The sequence below is a fragment of the Tachypleus tridentatus genome, chromosome 3 (assembly GCF_004210375.1).
Source record: "Tachypleus tridentatus isolate NWPU-2018 chromosome 3, ASM421037v1, whole genome shotgun sequence".
NCBI lineage: Eukaryota > Metazoa > Arthropoda > Merostomata > Xiphosura > Limulidae > Tachypleus > Tachypleus tridentatus.
The window spans coordinates 53192477-53214693 of NC_134827.1; the positions used below are offsets into that span (position 1 = coordinate 53192477).

The following is a 22217-nucleotide window of genomic DNA, read 5'->3' on the forward strand; positions in this document are numbered from 1 at the left end:
CTTACTGTCTGTCTAGTTGTACATGGTTACTTTAGTCCTGGACTCTTGTTCTTACTGTCTGTCTAGTTGTACATGGTTATTTTAGTTCTGGACTCTTGTTCTTACTGTCTGTCTAGTTGTACATGGTTACTTTAGTCCTGGACTCTTGTTCTTACTATCTGTCTAGTTGTACATGGTTACTTTAGTCCTGGACTCTTGTTCTTACTGTCTGTCTAGTTGTACATGGTTACTTTAGTCCTGGACTCTTGTTCTTACTGTCTGTCTAGTTGTACATGGTTACTTTAGTCCTGGACTCTTGTTCTTACTGTCTGTCTAGTTGTACATGGTTACTTTAGTCCTGGACTCTTGTTCTTACTGTCTGTCTAGTTGTGCATGGTTACTTTAGTCCTGGACTCTTGTTCTTACTGTCTGTCTAGTTGTACATGGTTACTTTAGTCCTGGACTCTTGTTCTTACTGTCTGTCTAGTTGTACATGGTTACTTTAGTCCTGGACTCTTGTTCTTACTGTCTGTCTAGTTGTACATGGTTACTTTAGTCCTGGACTCTTGTTCTTACTGTCTGTCTAGTTGTACATGGTTACTTTAGTCCTGGACTCTTGTTTTCACAGTCTGTCTAGTTGTACATGGTTACTTTAGTCCTGGACTCTTGTTCTTACTGTCTGTCTAGTTGTACATGGTTACTTTAGTCCTGGACTCTTGTTCTTACTCTCTGTCTAGTTGTACATGGTTACTTTAGTCCTGGACTCTTGTTCTTACTTACTGTCTGTCTAGTTGTACATGGTTACTTTAGTCCTGGACTCTTGTTCTTACTGTCTGTCTAGTTGTACATGGTTACTTTAGTCCTGGACTCTTGTTCTTACTGTCTGTCTAGTTGTACATGGTTACTTTAGTCCTGGACTCTTGTTCTTACTGTCTGTCTAGTTGTACATGGTTACTTTAGTCCTGGACTCTTGTTCTTACTGTCTGTCTAGTTGTACATGGTTACTTTAGTCCTGGACTCTTGTTCTTACTGTCTGTCTAGTTGTACATGGTTACTTTAGTCCTGGACTCTTGTTCTTACTGTCTGTCTAGTTGTACATGGTTACTTTAGTCCTGGACTCTTGTTCTTACTGTCTGTCTAGTTGTACATGGTTACTTTAGTCCTGGACTCTTGTTCTTACTGTCTGTCTAGTTGTACATGGTTACTTTAGTCCTGGACTCTTGTTCTTACTGTCTGTCTAGTTGTACATGGTTACTTTAGTCCTGGACTCTTGTTCTTACTGTCTGTCTAGTTGTACATGGTTACTTTAGTCCTGGACTCTTGTTCTTACTGTCTGTCTAGTTGTACATGGTTACTTTAGTCCTGGACTCTTGTTCTTACTGTCTGTCTAGTTGTACATGGTTACTTTAGTCCTGGACTCTTGTTCTTACTGTCTGTCTAGTTGTACATGGTTACTTTAGTCCTGGACTCTTGTTCTTACTGTCTGTCTAGTTGTACATGGTTACTTTAGTCCTGGACTCTTGTTCTTACTGTCTGTCTAGTTGTACATGGTTACTTTACTCCTGGACTCTTGTTCTTACTGTCTGTCTAGTTGTACATGGTTACTTTAGTCCTGGACTCTTGTTCTTACTGTCTGTCTAGTTGTACATGGTTACTTTAGTCCTGGACTCTTGTTGTTACGGTTTGTCTAGTTGTACATGGTTACTTTAGTCCTGGACTCTTGTTCTTACTGTCTGTCTAGTTGTACATGGTTACTTTAGTCCTGGAATCTTGTTCTTACTGTCTGTCTAGTTTTACATGGTTATTTTAGTTCTGGACTCTTGTTCTTACTGTCTGTCTAGTTGTACGTGGTTACTTTAGTCCTGGACTTTTGTTCTTATTATATGTCTAGTTGAACATGGTTACATTAGTCCTGGACTCTTCTTCTTACTGTCTATCTTGTTGTACATGGTTACTTTAGTCCTGGAATCTTGTTCTTACTGTCTGTCTAGTTGTACATGGTTACTTTAGTCCTGGACTCTTGTTCTTACTGTCTGTCTAGTTGTACATGGTTAATTTAGTTCTAGACTCTTGTTCTTACTCTATGTCTAGTTGTGCATGGTTACTTTAGTCCTGAACTCTTGTTCTTACTATCTGTCTAGTTGTACAAGGTTACTTTAGTCCTGGACTCTTGTTCTTACTGTCTGTCTAGTTGTACATGGTTACTTTAGTCCTGGACTCTTGTTCTTACTGTCTGTCTAGTTGTACATGGTTACTTTAGTCCTGGACTCTTGTTCTTACTCTCTGTCTAGTTGTACATGGTTACTTTAGTCCTGGACTCTTGTTCTTACTGTCTGTCTAGTTGTACATGGTTACTTTAGTCCTGGACTCTTGTTCTTACTGTCTGTCTAGTTGTACATGGTTACTTTAGTCCTGGACTCTTGTTCTTACTGTCTGTCTAGTTGTACATGGTTACTTTAGTCCTGGACTCTTGTTCTTACTGTCTGTCTAGTTGTACATGGTTACTTTAGTCCTGGACTCTTGTTCTTACTGTCTGTCTAGTTGTACATGGTTACTTTAGTCCTGGACTCTTGTTCTTACTCTCTGTCTAGTTGTACATGGTTACTTTAGTCCTGGACTCTTGTTCTTACTGTCTGTCTAGTTGTACATGGTTACTTTAGTCCTGGACTCTTGTTCTTACTGTCTGTCTAGTTGTACATGGTTACTTTAGTCCTGGACTCTTGTTCTTACTGTCTGTCTAGTTGTACATGGTTACTTTAGTCCTGGACTCTTGTTCTTACTCTCTGTCTAGTTGTGCATGGTTACTTTAGTCCTGGACTCTTGTTCTTACTGTCTGTCTAGTTGTACATGGTTACTTTAGTCCTGGACTCTTGTTCTTACTGTCTGTCTAGTTGTACATGGTTACTTTAGTCCTGGACTCTTGTTCTTACTGTCTGTCTAGTTGTACATGGTTACTTTAGTCCTGGACTCTTGTTCTTACTGTCTCTCTAGTTGTACATGGTTACTTTAGTCCTGGACTCTTGTTCTTACTGTCTGTCTAGTTGTACATGGTTACTTTAGTCCTGGACTCTTGTTCTTACTGTCTGTCTAGTTGTACATGGTTACTTTAGTCCTGGACTCTTGTTCTTACTGTCTGTCTAGTTGTACATGGTTACTTTAGTCCTGGACTCTTGTTCTTACTGTCTGTCTAGTTGTACATGGTTACTTTAGTCCTGGACTCTTGTTCTTACTGTCTGTCTAGTTGTACATGGTTACTTTAGTCCTGGACTCTTGTTCTTACTGTCTGTCTAGTTGTACATGGTTACTTTAGTCCTGGACTCTTGTTCTTACTGTCTGTCTAGTTGTACATGGTTACTTTAGTCCTGGACTCTTGTTCTTACTGTCTGTCTAGTTGTACATGGTTACTTTAGTCCTGGACTCTTGTTCTTACTGTCTGTCTAGTTGTACATGGTTACTTTAGTCCTGGACTCTTGTTCTTACTGTCTGTCTAGTTGTACATGGTTACTTTAGTCCTGGACTCTTGTTCTTACTGTCTGTCTAGTTGTACATGGTTACTTTAGTCCTGGACTCTTGTTCTTACTGTCTGTCTAGTTGTACATGGTTACTTTAGTCCTGGACTCTTGTTCTTACTGTCTGTCTAGTTGTACATGGTTACTTTAGTCCTGGACTCTTGTTCTTACTGTCTGTCTAGTTGTACATGGTTACTTTAGTCCTGGACTCTTGTTCTTACTGTCTGTCATAGTTGTACATGGTTACTTTAGTTGTACATGGTTACTGGACTCTTGTTCTTACTGTCTGTCTAGTTGTACATGATTACTTTAGTCCTGGACTCTTGTTCTTACTGTCTGTCTAGTTGTACATGGTTACTTTAGTCCTGGACTCTTGTTCTTACTGTCTGTCTAGTTGTACATGGTTACTTTAGTCCTGGACTCTTGTTCTTACTGTCTGTCTAGTTGTACATGGTTACTTTAGTCCTGGACTCTTGTTCTTACTGTCTGTCTAGTTGTACATGGTTACTTTAGTCCTGGACTCTTGTTCTTACTGTCTGTCTAGTTGTACATGGTTACTTTAGTCCTGGACTCTTGTTCTTACTGTCTGTCTAGTTGTACATGGTTACTTTAGTCCTGGACTCTTGTTCTTACTGTCTGTCTAGTTGTACATGGTTACTTTAGTCCTGGACTCTTGTTCTTACTGTCTGTCTAGTTGTACATGGTTACTTTAGTCCTGGACTCTTGTTCTTACTGTCTGTCTAGTTGTACATGGTTACTTTAGTCCTGGACTCTTGTTCTTACTGTCTGTCTAGTTGTACATGGTTACTTTAGTCCTGGACTCTTGTTCTTACTGTCTGTCTAGTTGTACATGGTTACTTTAGTCCTGGACTCTTGTTCTTACTGTCTGTCTAGTTGTACATGGTTACTTTAGTCCTGGACTCTTGTTCTTACTGTCTGTCTAGTTGTACATGGTTACTTTAGTCCTGGACTCTTGTTCTTACTGTCTGTCTAGTTGTACATGGTTACTTTAGTCCTGGACTCTTGTTCTTACTGTCTGTCTAGTTGTACATGGTTACTTTAGTCCTGGACTCTTGTTCTTACTGTCTGTCTAGTTGTACATGGTTACTTTAGTCCTGGACTCTTGTTCTTACTGTCTGTCTAGTTGTACATGGTTACTTTAGTCCTGGACTCTTGTTCTTACTGTCTGTCTAGTTGTACATGGTTACTTTAGTCCTGGACTCTTGTTCTTACTGTCTGTCTAGTTGTACATGGTTACTTTAGTCCTGGACTCTTGTTCTTACTGTCTGTCTAGTTGTACATGGTTACTTTAGTCCTGGACTCTTGTTCTTACTGTCTGTCTAGTTGTACATGGTTACTTTAGTCCTGGACTCTTGTTCTTACTGTCTGTCTAGTTGTACATGGTTACTTTAGTCCTGGACTCTTGTTCTTACTGTCTGTCTAGTTGTACATGGTTACTTTAGTCCTGGACTCTTGTTCTTACTGTCTGTCTAGTTGTACATGGTTACTTTAGTCCTGGACTCTTGTTCTTACTGTCTGTCTAGTTGTACATGGTTACTTTAGTCCTGGACTCTTGTTCTTACTGTTTGTCTAGTTGTACATGGTTACTTTAGTCCTGGACTCTTGTTCTTACTGTCTGTCTAGTTGTACATGGTTACTTTAGTCCTGGACTCTTGTTCTTACTGTCTGTCTAGTTGTACATGGTTACTTTAGTCCTGGACTCTTGTTCTTACTGTCTGTCTAGTTGTACATGGTTACTTTAGTCCTGGACTCTTGTTCTTACTGTCTGTCTAGTTGTACATGGTTACTTTAGTCCTGGACTCTTGTTCTTACTGTCTGTCTAGTTGTACATGGTTACTTTAGTCCTGGACTCTTGTTCTTACTGTCTGTCTAGTTGTACATGGTTACTTTAGTCCTGGACTCTTGTTCTTACTGTCTGTCTAGTTGTACATGGTTACTTTAGTCCTGGACTCTTGTTCTTACTGTCTGTCTAGTTGTACATGGTTACTTTAGTCCTGGACTCTTGTTCTTACTGTCTGTCTAGTTGTACATGGTTACTTTAGTCCTGGACTCTTGTTCTTACTGTCTGTCTAGTTGTACATGGTTACTTTAGTCCTGGACTCTTGTTCTTACTGTCTGTCTAGTTGTACATGGTTACTTTAGTCCTGGACTCTTGTTCTTACTTCTCTTTACTTGTACGTGGTTACTTTAGTCCTGGACTCTTGTTCTTACTGTGTGTCTAGTTGTACATAGTTACATTAGTCCTGGACACATGTTCTTACTGTCTGTCTAGTTGTACATGGTTACTTTAGTTTTGGATTCTTGTTATTACTGTCTGTCTAGTTGTACATGGTTACTTTAATCCTGGACTCTTGTTCTTACTGTCTGTCTAGTTGTACATGGTTACTTTAGTCCTGGAATCTTGTTCTTACTGTCTGTCTAGTTGTACATGGTTACTTTAGCCCTGGACTATTGTTCTTACTGTCTGTCTAGTTGTACATGGTTACTTTAGTCCTGGACTATTGTTCTTACTGTCTGTCTAGTTGTACATGGTTACATTAGTCCTGGACTCTTGTTCTTATTTCTCTCTAGTTGTACGTGGTTACTTTAGTCCTGGACTCTTGTTCTTACTGTCTGAAGTGTTGTACATGGTTACTTTAGTCCTGGACTCTTGTTTTTACTTCTCTCTCTCTAGTTGTACGTGGTTACTTTAGTCCTGGACTCTTGTTCTTACTGTCTGTCTAGTTGTACATGGTTACTTTACTCCTGGTCTCTTGTTCTTACTGTCTGTCTAGTTGTACATGGTTACCTTAGTCCTGGACTATTGTTCTTACTGTCTGTCTAGTTGTACATGGTTACTTTAGTCCTGGACTCTTGTTGTTACGGTTTGTCTAGTTGTACATGTTTACTTTACTCCTGCATTCTTGTTCTTAATGTCTGTCTAGTTGTGCATGGTTACTTTAGTCCTGGAATCTTGTTCTTACTGTCTGTCTAATTGTACATGGTTACTTTAGCCCTGGACTCTTGTTGTTACGGTTTGTCTAGTTGTACATGTTTACTTTACTCCTGCATTCTTGTTCTTAATGTCTGTCTAGTTGTGCATGGTTACTTTAGTCCTGGAATCTTGTTTTCACAGTCTGTCTAGTTTTACATGGTTACTTTAGTCCTGGACTCTTGTTCTTACTGTCTCTTTAGTTGTACATGGTTACATTAGTTCTGGACTCTTGTTCTTACTGTCTGTCTAGTTGTTGTTCTTGTTCTTATTATATGTCTAGTTGAACATGGTTACATTAGTCCTGGACTCTTCTTCTTACTGTCTATCTTGTTGTACAATATCCTTTGTTGTGTACTTGTTGTTTTAACAATATCCTCTGTTGTGTACTTCTTGTTTAAGCAATATCGGCTGTTGTCTAGTTGTTGTTTTACCAATATCCTCTGTTGTCTAGTTGTTGTTTTGACAATATCCTCTGTTATCTAGTTGTTGTTTTAACAGTATCCTCTGTTGTCTAGTTGTTGTTTTAACAATATCCTCTGTTATCTAGTTGTTGTTTTAACAGTATCCTCTGTTGTGTACTTGTAGTTTTAACAATATCCTCTGTTGTGTACCTGTTGTTTTAACAATATTCTCTGTTGTCTAGTTGTTGCTTTAACAATACAGCTGTTGTCTAGTTGTTGTTTTAACAATATCAGCCGCAGTCTATCTGTTGTTTTAACAATATCCTCTGTTGTCTAGTTGTTGTTTTAACAAAATTCTCTGTTGTCTAGTTGTTGTTTTAACAATATCGGCTGTTGTCTAGTTGTTGTTTTAACAAAATTCTCTGTTGTCTAGTTGTTGCTTTAACAATACAGCTGTTGTCTAGTTGTTGTTTTAACAATATTAGCCGCAGTCTATCTGTTGTTTTAACAATATTCTCTGTTGTCTAGTTGTTGTTTTAAGAAAATTCTCTGTTGTCTAGTTGTTGTTCTAACAATACAGCTGTTGTCTAGTTGTTGTTTCAACAATATCAGCCGCTGTCTATTTGTTGTTTAAACAATATCCTCTGTTGTGTACTTGTAGTTTTAACAATATCCTCTGTTGTGTACCTGTTGTTTTAACAATATTCTCTGTTGTCTAGTTGTTGCTTTAACAATACAGCTGTTGTCTAGTTGTTGTTTTAACAATATCAGCCGCAGTCTATCTGTTGTTTTAACAATATCCTCTGTTGTCTAGTTGTTGTTTTAAGAAAATTCTCTGTTGTCTAGTTGTTGTTTTAACAATATCCTCTGTTGTCTAGTTGTTGTTTTAACAATACAGCTGTTGTCTAGTTGTTGTTTCAACAATATCAGCCGCTGTCTATTTGTTGTTTAAACAATATCCTCTGTTGTGTACTTGTAGTTTTAACAATATCCTCTGTTGTGTACCTGTTGTTTTAACAATATACTCTGTTGTGTACTTGTAGTTTTAACAATATCCTCTGTTGTGTACTTGTTGTTTTAACCATATCCTCTGTTGTGTACTTGTTGTTTTAACAATATCCTATGTTGTGTATTTGTTGTTTTTACAATATCCTCTGTTGTTGTTTTAACAGTATCATCTGTTGTCTTGTTGTTGTTTTAACAAAATTCTCTGTTGTCTAGTTGTTGTTTTAACAATATCCTCTGTTGTGTACCTGTTGTTTTAACAATATTATCTGTTTTGTACTTGTTGTTTAACAATATCCTCTGTTGTGTACCTGTGGTTTTAACAATATCCTCTGTTGTGTACTTGTTGTTTTTACAATATCCTCTGTTGTGTACTTGTTGTTTTAACAATATCCTTTGTTGTGTACTTGTTGTTTTGACAATATCCTATGTTGTGTACTTGTTGTTTTGACAATATCCTTTGTTGTGTACTTGTTTTTTAACAAGATCAACTGTTGTGTACCTGTTGTTTTAACAATATCCTCTGTTGTGTACTTCTTGTTTTAGCAATATCGGCTGTTGTCTAGTTGTTGCTTTAACAATATCAGCTGTTGTCTAGTTGCTGTTTTAACAATATCAGCCGCTGTCTATTTCTTGTTTAAACAATATCCTCTGTTGTGTACTTGTTTTAACAATATCGTCTGTTGTCTTGTTGTTGTTTTAACAGAATTCTCTGTTGTCTAGTTGTTGTTTTAACAATATCGTCTGTTGTCTTGTTGTTTTAACAAAATTCTCTGTTGTCTAGTTGTTGTTTTAACAAAATTCTCTGTTGTCTAGTTGTTGTTTTAACAAAATTCTCTGTTGTCTAGTTGTTGTTTTAACAATATCGTCTGTTGTCTAGTTGTTGTTTTAACAATATCCTCTGTTGTGTACTTCTTGTTTTAGCAATATCAGGTGTTGTCTAGTTGTTGTTTTAACAATATCAGGTGTTGTCTAGTTGTTGTTTTAACTATATCAGCCGCTGTCTATTTGTTGTTTAAACAATATCCTCTGTTGTGTACTCGTTGTTTTAACAATATCGTCTGTTGTCTAGTTGTTGTTTTAACTATATCAGCCGCTGTCTATTTGTTGTTTAAACAATATCCTCTGTTGTGTACTCGTTGTTTTAATAATATCGTCTGTTGTCTAGTTGTTGTTTTAACAATATTCTCTGTTGTGTACTTGTTGTTTTAACAATATCCTCTGTTGTGTACTTATTGTTTTAACAATATCCTCTGTTGTTTAAACAATATCCTCTGTTGTGTACTTGTTGTTTTAACAATATCCTCTGTTGTGTACTTGTTTTTACAATATCCTCTGTTGTTTACTTGTTGTTTAAACAATATCCTCTGTTGTGTACTTGTTGTTTAAACAATATCCTCTGTTGTGTGCTTGTTGTTTTAACAATATCCTCTGTTGTGTACTTGTTGTTTTAACAATATCCTCTGTTGTCTTGTTGCTGTTTTAACAATATTGTCTGTTGTGTACTTGTTGTTTTAACATTATCCTCTGTTGTCTAGTTGTTGTCTTAACAATATCCTTTGTTGTTTACTTGTTGTTTTAACATTATCCTCTGTTGTGTACTTGTTGTTTTGACAATATCCTCTGTTGTGTACTTGTTTTTTAACAAGATCAGCTGTTGTGTACTTGTTGTTTTAACAATATCGTCTGTTGTCTAGTTGTTGTTTTAACAATATTGTCTGTTGTGTACTTGTTGTTTTAACAATATCAGCTGTTGTCTAGTTGTTGTTTTAACAATATCCTCTGTTGTGTACTTGTTGTTTTAACAATATCCTCTGTTGTCTTGTTGTTGTTTTAACATTATCCTCTGTTGTCTAGTTGTTGTGTTAACAATATCCTTTGTTGTGTACTTGTTGTTTTGGCAATATCCTATGTTGTGTACTTATTGTTTTGACAATATCCTTTGTTGTGTACTTGTTTTTTAACAAGATCAACTGTTGTGTACTTGTTGTTTTAACAATATCCTCTGTTGTCGCGTTGTTGTTTTAACAATATTGCCTGTTGTGTACTTGTTGTTTTAACAATATCCTATGTTGTGTACTTGTTGTTTTGACAATATCCTTTGTTGTGTACTTGTTGTTTTGGCAATATCCTATGTTGTGTACTTGTTGTTTTGACAATATCCTTTGTTGTGTACTTGTTTTTTAACAAGATCAACTGTTGTGTACTTGTTGTTTTAACAATATCCTCTGTTGTCGCGTTGTTGTTTTAACAATATTGCCTGTTGTGTACTTGTTGTTTTAACAATATCGTCTGTTGTCTAGTTGTTGTTTTAACAATATTGTCTATTGTGTACTTGTTGTTTTAACATTATCCTCTGTTGTCTAGTTGTTGTGTTAACAATATCCTTTGTTGTGTACTTGTTGTTTTGACAATATCCTATGTTGTGTACTTGTTGTTTTGACAATATCCTTTGTTGTGTACTTGTTTTTTAACAAGATCAACTGTTGTGTACCTGTTGTTTTAACAATATCCTCTGTTGTCTAGTTGTTGTTTTAACAATATTGTCTGTTGTGTACTTGTTGTTTTAACTATATCAGCTGTTGTCTATTTGTTGTTTTAATATTTCTGTTTAATTTCTTTTGAGACTTGTTTCCTACTTAGTTCATATTTCTCTATCAGTTTTATATATGATGGTATGACGAAGTTTAAGCCTTTTTTACTATTTCAAGACATTCACTCTGATGCTTGTTAAGTTGATGAGATTTTTCAACTTTGATGAGAAAGTTTTTGTGTAACTTTATCATGATGTTCCAAATCAGCCATCATCAAATCGACGACGTTTGTACTTGTGACGTGAATAAGCAGGCATCTCCAAACCCTGTTATTGGTCGAAATGTTTTACCTCTAACATGGAGTAAAAGAGTTTCTCATACAACACATGATGTGAAAAACAAGTTTATTTTTGCAGAAAATATGTCTTGATAATTTTTTCCATTGGATTCTAATTGTTGTTATTTTACGATTCGAACGTAATTCCTCTTGTAATAAATAGATATTCATTCATAGATTAAGACCTAAAACTCGGAACTCGAAATGTTACTCGACAGTGACGACTTAGTGTCTCTCGTCATGAACTCAGAAGAACACGATTAATGTTACACGAGCAAGTGTTCGTTACCGTCCTATCCTGAGAATGAGAAACACACTCACTGTACGTGTAATCAATCCCTGGCACGTGTCCTAGCCAACTAAATTGAAAGTTATTAGGCTTCTCGATTAAAGCCCCATCCTATATTTTTAATATGGTCCCACCCTGAAAAAAGTGCACCGTTCCATTCTTTTTAAAATCGTTTCTTAACACTCTGTTCCGCGATTGGACAGTTGTAATTCTACAGAATCAGAAGGCTAAAATTGGGGGTCCGATCTTCGCAGAGATTTTGCTGTAAATCAACTTTACTTTGAATTATGACATTTTTACTTTTTATTTTGTTTTCTTTCTTAATTTTTACATTTTCAATGTAAATGTTTACATAATGATAAGTATATCCTAACTTCTAGTCAACTGTTCTTTGTCTCCTGACGATGTGTTACGTCAGTGTCTCCTTCACTGTCACGTTCCTTATTTCCTCGAGGTTCTTGCTTCCCTTTAGTTCACTTTCTTACTTGTCTGGCTTTTTTATTTTTCAGATCACGATTTTCCCCTCAGATTGGTCACTTCATGTTGGACCTTGTTAATTATTTCATAAACTGTTCGTTCTGTCTTTGTTTGATTTCATGTACAATAATCACCTGTTCAAGCCATTTCTTTCACTTGTTTCTAGTTTAAGCACAAAGCTATACAGTGGACTGACTACTTGGTGTTGTAAGTCCGCAGACGTACAGCTGTGCCACACTCTTGTGATACAAAGTACATACTCTAATCTGCCGAATGTGCCCCACTGGTTAGCGTGCTGGAACATGAATGGGAGGGTTCGTGGTTCGCCGTCTCCCAGAACGTACTCCGAATCTTCGGACATGGCCGCTTTATAAAAGTAACAGTTATATCCTATCGTTCGACTATAATATTACAAGCGTTGACGGTGGGTGCTGTTGACCATCTGGATTCGGTTTAGTTCATTAGTCAGAAATCATGGGCGACTAGCGCAGGTAGCCATTGTGAGGCATTGTACGAATTCCAAAATGAAACAGCCACAAATAATTATAATTCTACAGCAGTTTAGCTAATTCAATAATTTTTAAAATATACTTTATTATATTTAGTCATGAAACACTATAATTCGCGCATTATTATCTTCCTAACCCTATTTCATGTTTCTACTTGCTTCATCTTTCTAACCCTATTTCATGTTTTTACTTGCTTCATCTTCCTAACCCTATTTCATGTTTCTACTTGCTTCATCTTTCTAACCCTATTTCATGTTTTACTTGCTCCATCTCCATAACCCTATTTCATGTTTTTACTTGCTTCATCTTTCTAACCCTATTTCATGTTTTTACTTGCTTCATCTTCCTAACCCTATTTCATGTTTTCTTTCTAACCCTTTTCATGTTTTACTTGCTCCATCTCCCTAACCTGATTTCGTGTTTTGCTTGTTGTTCCATCTTCCTAACCCTATTTCGTGTTTTATTGTTTCATCTTCCTAACCCTATTTCATGTTTTAATTTCATCTTTCTAACCCGATTTCATGTTTTACTTGTTCCATCTTCCTAACCCTATTTCGTGTTTTTTACTTGTTTATCTTTCTAACCCTATTTCGTGTTTTATTTGTTTATCTTCCTAACCCTATTTCGTGTTTCTACTTGTTTCATCTTTCTAACCCTATTTCATGTTTTATTTGTTCCATCTCCATAACCCTATTTTGTGTTTTACTTGCTTCTATCTTTCTAACCCTATTTCGTGTTTTATTTGCTCCATCTTCCTAACCCTATTTCGTGTTTTGCTTTGCTCCATCTTCCTAACCCTATTTCGTGTTTTCTGCTTGTTTCATCTTTCTAACCCTATTTTCGTGTTTTGCTTGCTTCATCTTCCTAACCCTATTTCGTGTTTTGCTTGTTCCATCTTTCTAACCCTATTTCATGTTTTGCTTGGCTTCATCTTTCTAACCCTATTTCATGTTTTATTTGTTTAATCTTCCTAACCCTATTTCGTGTTTTATTTGCTTTATCTTCCTAACCTGATTTCATGTTTTTTTGCTTGCTCCATCTTCCTAACCCTATTTCGTGTTTCTACTTGCTCCATCTTTCTAACCCTATTTCATGTTTTTTTTGCTTGTTTCAATCTTCCTAACCCTATTTGATGTTTCTGCTTGTTTATCTTTCTAATCCTATTTCATGTTTTACTTGCTCCATCTCCATAACCCTATTTCATGTTTTACTTGCTTCATCTTTCTAACCCTATTTCATGTTTTTACTTGCTTCATCTTCCTAACCCTATTTCATGTTTTTACTTGCTTCATCTTCCTAACCCGATTTCATGTTTTTACTTGCTCCATCTTCATAACCCTATTTCATGTTTTTTTTTGTTTGCTTCATCTTCCTAACCCTATTTCGTGTTTTGTTTGTTTCATCTTCCTAACCTGATTTCATGTTTTACTTGCTTTCATCTTCCTAACCCTATTTCATGTTTTATTTGTTCCATCTTCCTTATCCTATTTCATGTTTTTACTTGCTTCATCTTTCTAACCCTATTTCATGTTTTTACTTGCTCCATCTTTCTAACCCTATTTCACGTTTTTACTTGCTACATCTTTCTAACCCTATTTCATGTTTTATTTGCTTCATCTTCCTAACCCGATTTCATGTTTTTACTTGCTCCATCTTCCTAACCCTATTTCATGTTATTACTTGCTTCATCTTTCTAACCCTATTTCATGTTTTTACTTGCTCCATCTCCATAACTTTATATCATGTTTTTACTTGCTTCATCTTTCTAACCCTATTTAATGTTTTTACTTGCTCCATCTCCATAACTTTATTTCATGTTTTTACGTGCTCCATCTTTCTAACCCTATTTCATATTTTTACTTGCTCCATCTCCGTAACTTTAATTCATGTTGGGTAGTGGGAGCTCGACTTGCGATGTAGGGGATCGAAAACCTTCACCGAACATCTACCCCTATTCAGCCTAAAGACGTTATAATGTGACGGTCGATTCAGCTTTCCGTTGGTAAAGCATAGCGCAGGAACTGGCGGTTGGTGATGTTGACTATTTGTTTTCTCTTTATGATACCCGTGGTGGGCAGAGTGGCCCATTGTGTAACTTCAAACACAATTTATTCTGTTACTTCAGAATCAAGGACAGCTGTCCTTAACATTGCTTGTTACAAACAACACCAAATGAAAAATCTGTCAGTTAAAGTTTTGAAACATCTATAATTTAAGGACCTAAAACGTCGATTGGTTGAAAATTAGCTGAGCTATGCCTAAACTTTAACCCTGAACGATTGTTTGTTTTTTGTTTTGGAATTTCGTGCATAGCTACACGAGAGGTATCTGCGCTCGCGGTCCCTAAGTTAGTAGAGGAAAGGCGGCTAGTCATCACCACCCACCGCCAGCTCTTGAGCTAATCTTTTACCAACGATTAGTGGGATTGATCGTCAAATTATAACTTCCCCACGGCTGAAAGGGCGAGCATGTTTGGTGTGATGGGGATTCGAACCCGCGACCCTCAGATTACGATTGTTTTTGTTTGTTTTTGAATTTCGCTCAAAGCTACGCGAGGGCTATCTGCGTTAGCCGTCCCACATTTACCACTTTAAGGCTAGAGGGAAGGCTGCTAGTCATCACCACCCGCCGCCAGCTCTTGGGCTACTCTTTTACCAACGAGATTGACCATAAAATTATAACGCCGCCACGGCTGAAAGGGCGAGCATGTTACGGGGATTCGAACTTGCGACCCTCAGGTTGCGAGTCGAACGCCTTAACCCACATGGCCACGCCGGACCAAGACTGAACGGTCTTTAGGTTAAATATTGTGATCTCATATTACGAGACTGTGAATCTAAACATTAGATAATTATGTATGTGTTTTCTCTTTTCTCTGACTAAAATATAACCTTTTTTTTTTTATCTTGAGAACATACATTTCCAAAACAAGAAATATTAAACTATAGAATAAATGTATCCACCAAATGTTGCACTCCGTCAGCTCGGTCATTCCACACCTAGAGACTGTTGCCGAGTAAACAACTGATATAAACAGCTCTTTCAACTAAAACGCTGTAGACTACAGTTTAGCCAATTAAGGAATAACATTAACATACCACACAGAACCTGGACCTGAAATCACAAATCCATATTGGACCAGAACGAAATTATATGTTTTAGAGTACCACCAGTGTTATTACGGTGTTATATCGCTGTGTGTTATTATGACGCGCTTTAATATTTTGATTATTAAAGCAAAAATCGAATGTGTCTTGTTACCGAGTTCCACTGACGTACTTTGCTACTCAGTTTTGGTTTTGTTTTCAGTATATCTTTCCTTCTCCACTTAAAACGGTTTATCTTTAAGTTGTAAATTAAGTTGATAGTTATCGACATCTAGACGTAAAATATGTCGTTTAGAATATTCGTTTATAAAATGGACCAGGCTTTGTGTTGCGTATCATCCTGCCAAACGATCCAGGGTTCGAAACGAGATACCGCTGTATGACTTTTGCACTTTAAAAAAGTAAATTAATCCGGCTGTCTGTTTCTTTGAGATGGTTGGTGCACCTGAGTTCCTTTACTGTATCACTATTTCTGGACAACAAACAAGGACCTAAGATCAGTTCTGGACTAGAGACACGGACCTAAGATCAAACTGTCGTTCACGCTCCGTTTAGTTCTTGTCTGTGTAGTTGAAATTAAATTAAACTGTGTCGTCAACTGAAAGATCAGACTTCACTGGACAGGAGAATGCTTGTTTGTTTGTGTTTTTGAATTTCGCGCAAAGCTACTCGAGGGCTATCTGTGCTAGCCGTCCCTAATTTAGCAGTGTAAGACTAGAGGGAAGGCAGCTAGTCATCACCACCCACCGCCAACTCTTGGGCTACTCTTTTACCAACGAATAGTGAGATTGATCGTCACATTCTAACGCCCTCACGGCTGGGAGGGCGAGCATGTTTGGCGCAACCGGGATGCGAACCCGCGACCCTCAGATTACGAGTCGCACGCCTTAACACGCTTAGCCATGCCGGGCCCCCAGGAGAATGAATTACACTGGTTAATGGCTCCATTGTAAATAACCACAACTCATTAGGGGACTATTGGGGCTATAACCCCAGGCCCTGGCTGAAAAAAGGCCTGTTATGATTTTTTTTACCATATTCTTTATTTATAGAAAATTTTAGTCACGAGCTCGTTTGACCTTCAATCCACCCCTGAATTCTGAGTACATACATAGCAGATTGTTATCACAGAGGAAGATTATGGGACGGATTAGAGTTTGATTTTCTAACTTAGAAATATTTTAATGAACGAAAGGCACAGAAAGCTTCCATGTGAAACTCTAATATTTCCCTCACATAATACCGACCCCTGGAAAAACGAGACATTATGTTTAATACGTATATTCTGAATTTTGTCACGTGCTCTTTAAAAAAAATAATTCTGGTTTAAGTAGCCCTTAAACTAACTATATTATTATAGACGGTAAAATCAAACAAACAAACGATTTCCACATTAACGATCCAATAATTTTCAATCAAAATATTGTGTCACATAAAACAAGACTTATGTCGTTTATGTTTAGTGTTCTTGAACGACTCCTTGTGGGCATTTAGCGAAACAATATTGAAAATTAATGTTACAGTTAAAAAAACAACACAATATTTAATGCCACTGAATATAAAATATTGAATATATAAACATTGCAAAAGAAAATGATGAAAATCGGGTTAACTTCACGTAGCAGGTAGAGTGCCCCCTAGTGGCACAGCGGAAAGTCTTCGGACTTACAACGCTAAAAACCGGGTTTTGTTACGCGTGGTGGGCAGAACACAGGTGGCACAATATGGCGCTTTGTGATTAACAAACAAAAGCGAGTAGACCATTTACGTCGTTATGAAAATATACGTGGTTATAATGTACAGTTTTGTGACTATAGCTTTTTGTAGAGACGTTACATTTATTATCTGTATCGTGATGGAACAGCAGTAGGTCCATACACTTACTGTGCCACAGTATGGGACTTGAATCCCCGCGGTGCACACAGCGATGTGGCTTTGCTTCATAAACAAGCACAAAAGTCCAATATAAAAGTAAACCAAAGTGTAGATATATAACCTATAAGTTTAATAACACATTCAATATAAATGTTTACTTATCATCATGTGGTTTTGAGTTTATTTTACAATCATGGATAGTATTTAAAACAACAATTTAAGATTCAGCTACACGAGCATGTGTTAAATGAACCGAACCAGTCCTCGTTAGATTGTTTTTTTATCTTCTCAATAAAATGCTGTTGGTTGTACCAGTCATCGTTAGATTGTTTTTTATCTTCTCAATACAAAGCTGTTGGTTGTACCAGTCCTCGTTAGATTGTTTTTTATCTTCTCAATACAATGCTGTTGGTTGTACCAGTCCTCGTTAGATTGTTTTTTATCTTCTCAATACAAAGCTGTTGGTTGTACCAGTCCTCGTTAGATTGTTTTTTTATCTTCTCAATAAAATGTTGTTGGTTGTACCAGTCCTCGTTAGATTGTTTTTTATCTTCTCAATACAATGCTGTTGGTTGTACCAGTCCTCGTTAGATTGTTTTTATCTTCTCAATACAAAGCTGTTGGTTGTACCAGTCCTCGTTAGATTGTTTTTTATCTTCTCAATACAATGCTGTTGGTTGTACCAGTCCTCGTTAGATTGTTTTTTATCTTCTCAATAAAATGCTGTTAGTTGTACCAGTACCATTGGAATTTTTATATAACTTTTAAGACAATATTAATTTCGTTTGTTTTTAAACCACCTTTAATGGACAAAGTTAATTTGAATTACAATAGTACAGACGTTGTTGAGTTTCCCCAGTAGCTCAGCTGTAAGCTTCTACTGCTAAAGATCTAGGTTCGATCCCTCTGGTGAGTACAGCATAGACGGAGTTTTGTGTTATTACTACGGCTGACAGCATATTTCACTAGAATTCTGGTTACCTTGGCAACATTCCACGTATGTTGAAAATGTTGTATATGTTACTTATAATAGATATGTTAACAGTGTTCTGTGTGTTGCTATAATAGGTATATTGGCAATGTTGTATGTGTTACTGTAATAGGTATATTGACAGTGTTGTATGTGTTACTATAATAGGTATGTTGATATTGTAGTCCGTTACATAAGTTTGCTATAGATGACGTATTGGATTTCATTAAATCACTTCGTGATATAGAAAGTTAAAAGTTAGGCTGTTTATTGGGGCTTATGAGTTAACCACATATTGTATGCAAATTCATTGAGTATATTTTAAGAAAATCCATGTATCGGAACTAATATAGAATTATTTCTTTACTGATACGCCATCTATGTTTAAATGTTATTCATCTAATTGTATATAAATAAATATGAAAACAATTAAGTTTTACTCTTTAACTGAGGAACAAATTTCAGTAGGAAATTGTAACCAATGGTTCAGACATGAGACATGTTGTCTTAAGAAAAATCAGAACTGAAATTGTTTATAAAACAACCTGGTATAGTCACGTTGTTTGGGTACTCGACTCCTAATCAAAAGGTCGCGAGTTCGAATATCCGTCACACTAAATATGCTCGCCTTAACAACCGTAGGAGCGTTATGATATGACGGTAACTTCTCTGTTCGTTGGTTAAACAGTAACCCAAGAGTTGGCGGTGGGTATGATGAACAGCTTCTTTACCTCTAGTCTCGCACTGTTAAATTAAGGATGCAGATAGCCCTCGTGTAGCTTTGAGCGAAAATAAAAAAATAGACAAACGCTTACGAAATAACAACATTGGGATACTACTAGTTTGTTTGTTTTTTAAATAAGAGAACAGAAACAACTTTTGTTCATCAAAGTTAGTTTGCCAAAAACAGTTATTTTATTTTAGGTTTCATTTTTGATACCATAAAAAGTACTAATAGAAACTCGTTGCCTGAGAGCAAACAGTTATATTTAAGCCTAACTCATTCTAAGCCTATTTTTATTGTGTAATGATGTTTTGAGCTTTCGACCAGAAGAAAATGTTACCGATTCTACTTTTATAAATTAAACGTCTGAATTTCCTGTTTACTTTATTGATGGGCCTGTAACTGAATAGTCTCTCACATATTTTATAAAATATGTTTTTTAAGTTTAACTTAGAACAGGACTTTGAGTTTCTTGAGCAAAGGAAACCAAAGTTCAATATCTTCTACAAGCGATTCCATACGTTCTGGGCCCGGCATGGCCGGGTGGTTAAGACACTCGATTCGTAATCTGAGGGTTGCGGGTTCGAATCCCAGTCACACCAAACATTCTCGCCCTCTCAGCCGTAGCTTTGCGCGAAATTCAAAAACCACATCAATCCATGCGTCCTCAGATCAGGCCACAGTGATCAAACACTGACTCACTACTTCCGAGTCCCACAGCCATACAGCCACTTCCTACTAGAATCTATATAAAACAATAAGAAAAAACGACAGTCGTGTCATACGAATTAAAGCGTTTAAGGTCAAATAATATGTCTTAACGTACACAAGGAGTACTGTATTTTTTTATTTAACTAAGTATGAATTCGAACCCGCGACCCTCAGATTGCGAGTCAAACGCTTTAACCCACCTGGCCATGCCGGACCCCAAATGCGATCTTACATGGCTTGATGGTTAGAGCGTTGAACACTCAATCTGCAGGTCGCGGGATCGAAACTTTCCCTTCAAATACATTCATCTTTTTATGTTTATCTCTTTCTTGTTCTAGCTTTGGAGAGCAGACACATTCCCACAACTGTATGCAGGCAGTGAAGGGTGATATAGATGTGGGACGTTGTGAGCCTAAGCACCCAGACTCGCTCCCCTAATTTCTAATTTTCTCATGTGAAACTAGCGAATGTGAGGTTAAGACTGGTAGACGGTGTATTCCCACCGCAATGTGGGTCCTACTTCCGAGTCACCTCCAATACCTGGGATACATTTCATAATCACACGTTGTAACTTGTACCCTAGAATCCTTCTTTTTAAAAAAATGTGCAGCATATTTTAAATTCTAAGAAAATTCATATTTATGTGTTCCGGTTTATGGCTTGAAAATTTCAGGGTTACAATATATATATATACACATATACGTGCTTCAAAGTGACGTATCCTATCGGAAGTACAATAATTGTTTCTTTAGCTGGGATTACTTTTAAGTATTACTTATGATGATGAACCAAGACAATATAATAGAAATAAATGTTTCTCACTACTAAGTGGCGTGTCACTATGTGTAGATTGTTTTTGTTTGTTTGTAACTGAGCTTAAAGCTACACAATGAGCTCCCTGTGCTGTACCTACCGCGGGCGTCGAAACTTGTTTCTTACTGCTCTAATTTCGCAAGCATAAACTCAACAGCTGACATCAGTTTTCGAGGGGAACTTGTTCTTCTGTTGATCTAGATATAAAAAAGTTTGAACATCTACAAGTTATGTCCATCAGTTCAACATACCCAATACACCTTATTTTATTGTTGTTATTTTAATTGTAACGTCTCACGGACGATAATGTCGACGTTCGAATCTGACCCCCCCCCTCCCATGCCATTCTTGGGGTTCATGTTCTCGTGACTTGTATTCTCGTATAAATAGCGAACCGCTCGAATTAGCTTCTCTCCCTGTGAGTCGAGCTAATACGTGAGCTAATATTCTTCAAGGTAATAATTTAACACACTACAAAAACACTCTTGTTAGGTTTTACTCCAGAAACGTATAGAAAATAAACGATTTTCATTGAAAGAGCAAATACCTGTCACTGTACGGTACGTAGTTGAGCATTCGATACACAACAATAAATGTCTACATGTATGTAGACTCTTTTTAATCGATTCACACACAGTCTTTTATAGAATAATTATAATTATGTTAAAGACTAATACTCGTTTTGCCAGTTTTGAGAACAAATAGTGATGATAACGAACTATGACGTATAATACGATACTTCACGAGATTGAGTCATTTTTCATCTTCATATCAGTAACTGTTTTCTTAAAAATGACACTGAAAGGTTTTCATTGTTGTGTTTGCTTTTAATCAATCCATCTTTGTGGGTAAAAATATCTATAACCATTCTTACGTTTACTTCCATATGAGACTTCATTGTACCCGATGTCCATTAATCACATCCTATAATAGTTGTTTTCTTCAATTTTGCTAGCAGTCGTATTTTGGTTTATTCTGTAAGCTCACGAGAAACACGGTTTCTTAGCAAGTAAAAGTAGGTTTAAAAACCTCACAGAACGATAGTTTTTCGTTGTTACAATTCCAAATGGTAGCATATTCACTCTGAAACTTAAGAACTTTTTTTTACGTTAGTTGAAGAGCAGAACTAGGCCTAACTCATTTTAAGTAATTTGTAGAGCAGAACTAGGCCTAGGTTTTTTTCACGTAAGTTGAAGGGCAGATGTAAGCTTAATTTTATTCAGAAGCATACTTATGTCATTTGACAGTATGAAACAATTATACGATTTACAGAAACTTGTTGCTCATAAGTAATTGTATAGTTGTTGTTGTTTTTTCTGGTTCAACACCACATATTCTGTTTACTGTAAGTTCAAAAGGAAAAACCTGAATCGTTCCTTCTATTTCTTCTTTAAATCCTAACCTTACTAAAATATTTGTGTTTACCTCAGCTCGTAGGTGTTAAACAAATAAAATCGTATTACGTCATACTTCCTTACCCGATTGTTTTAACAACTTCACCGTGTTTATATATTCTTACCTTATTTGTATTTACAAAACAAATCACTCTGAGTTTGTGAATACACGATATGAGATCTCAGAACATTCCACAAACAAATTAATTTCATCCAGGCCTACTTAACACAACGTATTACCTTTCGAAATGTCTCGAGAACTTTAGATGTAATTGGAAACTTACCTTGAACTTTAGTTGCTTAGGGACTTGAGGAGCTTTTACCTACTTTTCGTTGGAAAAAGAGTAGTCCAAGAGTTGGTGGTGGGTGGTGATGACTAGCTGCTTTCCCTCTTGTCATACACTACTAAATTAGAGACGACTAGTGCAGATAGCCCTCGTGTATTTTTGCGCGAAATTGAGAACAAACCAAGCTGTGTGAAAACTTGAACAGAATAAACAAAGTGTTTGTTTTTAACTCGTATTTTGTTCTATTATCTACCGCTAGGGACGCTGCTCTCACGTGCTGGTCGTTTCACGTGAAATTAAA

At 36.6% G+C, this 22217-nt stretch overlaps 1 protein-coding gene and 1 long non-coding RNA gene across 3 annotated transcripts in view; one reads left to right on the plus strand and one right to left on the minus strand.

Moving 5' to 3' along the window:
• Positions 1-22217, plus strand: part of LOC143246863 (uncharacterized) — a 214954-nt gene that overhangs the window by 169705 nt on the left and 23032 nt on the right. The window lies entirely within an intron of this gene.
• LOC143246864 (uncharacterized) lies at positions 18871-22143 on the minus strand. Its single transcript, XR_013026208.1, has 3 exons — positions 21914-22143; positions 20336-20432; positions 18871-19456 (listed from the first exon to the last, which is right to left on the minus strand). It is a non-coding gene; the product is annotated as an uncharacterized LOC143246864 (long non-coding RNA).